The sequence below is a fragment of the Atta colombica genome, unplaced genomic scaffold (genome assembly GCF_001594045.1).
Source record: "Atta colombica isolate Treedump-2 unplaced genomic scaffold, Acol1.0 scaffold164, whole genome shotgun sequence".
Classification (NCBI taxonomy): Eukaryota; Metazoa; Arthropoda; class Insecta; order Hymenoptera; family Formicidae; genus Atta; species Atta colombica.
The window spans coordinates 1532765-1536108 of record NW_017259255.1 but is presented as its reverse complement, the minus strand read 5'-3'; positions in this window follow the sequence as shown (position 1 = coordinate 1536108).

Genomic DNA, 3344 nt, shown 5'->3' with positions numbered 1-3344 from the left:
ATAATGTAATGGATATAATAATTTTTTATTTAAATAAATAAAATTTAAAGTAAAAATAAAAAATAAAAATTTAAATTTAAATTTAAATTAAAAATAAAAATTTATTCATTATTTAGTTTTGAATGATGAATATACTACTTATCCGTTACTCACATAATTATGAATTCTTCATGGATTTTGATTTCCTTCAACGTGATGAATTTACATCGAAAGTAAATTATCCCTTATTCAAGCGTTTTGAATAGGCCTTATAATAAATAATATTTTTTAATGCATGAAAAAACCTCGCATTAATTATATGAAAAACTAGATGAAATGAGTTACTTTTCACATATAAATGTGATGGACAAAAGATATAAAAAAAACACAAGATTCGATAATGAATAGTTTTTGAGCTATATAGTGTATCAAACCTGCTTTGTGATCATAGCTCAAAAACTATTCATTATTGTGTCTTGTGTCCTTGATTATTTATTTTATTTTCTGTTCGTCACATCATATAATATAAGCTACATTAAGTAAAAACTAATTAATTTCGTCAGGATTCAATTTTCCATGTAATAATTGGGATCCTTTTATATATTAAAAAATATTATTTATACATATAAGATCTATTTAATATTTGGACACAGTGCAATTTATTTTCGATATAGAATTATACTGAAGGAAATCAAAATTAGTACCTGATGAATACATATATTTAATATTCGAAAATAAATGAATTAATAACAAATATGGATACGAACATGAATATACTTTTTTTATATTTCAGAAACGGATAAATATATTTTTCATTCGATTTAAATGAATATTTTTGTAAATATAATTACAAATATTTTTAATTTCGCATTCACTTTCACTCTGCATTATCTACATATAGTTTGCAAGTATTAAAATAAATAGAAATCTGTAAAAATAATAAACCTGGCAGAAGAATAATATTCAGAATTTAAATTGTATAAGTTTCTTTTTTAATTACATAAAGTTATTTATATATATATTTCTGTTACATTTAATTTCTAAATTAACATTTATGAGTTTCCGAGAGAACCACATTTGTAAAGGAATATAAAAAGAATTTAATATATGCGTAATATTTAATTAAAAATTACAGATTTTAAAGACAAGATTTAATAATATCCCAGAAAATATTTTGAGCATAAATATTCAATATATCATATAATAACGATTCAATATATCATGTAATAAAAAAAACTTTATCCCAGTGCGTCGTCATATAGATATGTCCAGGAAATTTTGCGCGCAAAACTCTTGTCATCAATGTGTAAGATACGCGCCAAATCAATAAGCGATAACACAAACATAATATATTCTAACAATAAAAACAAAACTCACGCAAAAATCATGTCAAACGCAAGCAAATAGTTAAATGATACGTTTGCCATCTGCACATAAATTGTTAGTGTATATATGTACATGAACTAGTCTTATACACAATATATATATGACGTAACATGTCTTACAAACAAAATTCACGCAAATCTTTTGCAAAGTTTGCATACATAATGCACGCAAAATTTGCACGCAAAAATTGTTATCTGGGGTGTTATTTAATCGCTTTGAATTAAAGCGTTACATTTAAAGGGTAACAGTTATTGCTTATTTTAGAGTCTTCTTTTTAATTTACATTTTGTCTGAATACTTTAAATGAATATGAATAAAGAAAAGCTCCCTTATATTATGAGATAGCAGCGTTTCTGCTAAACTAATAAATGTTATCTATTGATTCCACCATGAATTTATTGTTCTTGGATTGAAAATTATTTAGTAGAAAATTCATTATTAAATCATGCCTGTAGTTATTGTAAAACAAGATTTTAGAATTTGGATGTCCTTAAGTTTCATTAAGCATGAGCATTTAAACTTTGTTTATTATAACTTTGTTTATTTAATAAATAAATATTTGGCAATAAATTCTTCAAGTAGTGACAGAGTAAGGTCGTACTAATATAAAGATACGGGATATGTTGAATTGTTTAATTACAGATGTTAGATTTGATGATCGTAAAACTATAAGGCATGGAAATCGTAATGAGATACCTAGGATATTCTTAATATGAAGTAATCCATGCTCTTATATTATAATGAAAATTGTTGCTAAAGTATAAATTATTGTATATATACAATAATAAAAAAGACAACCGCAATGAACGTCGAGTGCCTATATCTGCGATGCTTGATTCCAACTACCTGAAAACAAGTTCTGGATATAATCTATCGCATACTTATTTTTTGCACACGTTGGCACTTGTTTGTATTTTAGAAACATTAAATAAAGTTTTTTAATTACAATACTGATATATTTTACGTTTTACTATCGATTTCTCGGGGCATCTCATATTAGAAGCACAATTTTTTGACTTTGCAATTTGCTCACTTTTTACATTTCTTTAATTTAAAAAAAATGGAATTTGAATTAAATTTTATGTAATCTTAAAGTTTATTAAATTTCCTTCAAAATGACTTATTATTTTTTTAAATTCTGCCTATAGATTTCTAGCATTTACCCAAAATAAACTCGGTATTTCATAATAGAAGCATTTCCTCTACTCATAAAATAATCATAATATTTTCATGAATAAATTTTTTTGAAAACAATTGATTTTACGAAACATACATATTTTTTTTAAATAAAAATTTTGAATAAGTACAATTTGTAGTTCAAATTTTTGTGTTTATCGGGCATACTAATCAAAATCCGTAAGGAATCCTTTATGATCTCCTTGCCAATCTAAGTAATTTAAATTTGTTTCTTTATTCTTATTAATTTTTATTTATCACTTTATTTTAAATGACTATATTTATTTTATTGATTTGAATTTATCTTATTGATTATTTAATATTGACTAAGAGTATGTTCTGAATTAGTTCCATGAAACGCATAATCCATAATGTATCATTATACCCTTCTTTATTATTTGATGAACAACAATGACAAATGATCCATCCATGATGCACTTCATGTGCAATTTGGAACGCAAAAGAAGTCGTACACATATTATAAACATATATTTGTTAAATATATACATTTTAAATGATAATAATAAATTATTATTGATATAAGTATTATCAATAAATAAATTGATAACACTTATTTTGAATACTTCTTTGAATGTTCTTTAAATATTCCTTAATCATCATTAAAGTAAAGTTAAATAATTAATCAAATAAATGTTATTTAAAGTAATAAAGTTAACGAAGAAGAGAAAATAAATGTAAATTGCTAAAGTATCCATATGCTACAAATAAAAATTATAGTATAAATTAAATTAAATAATAGTAAAGCGTTTAATATGATCGACGCTGAATCTTGATGCTTAATG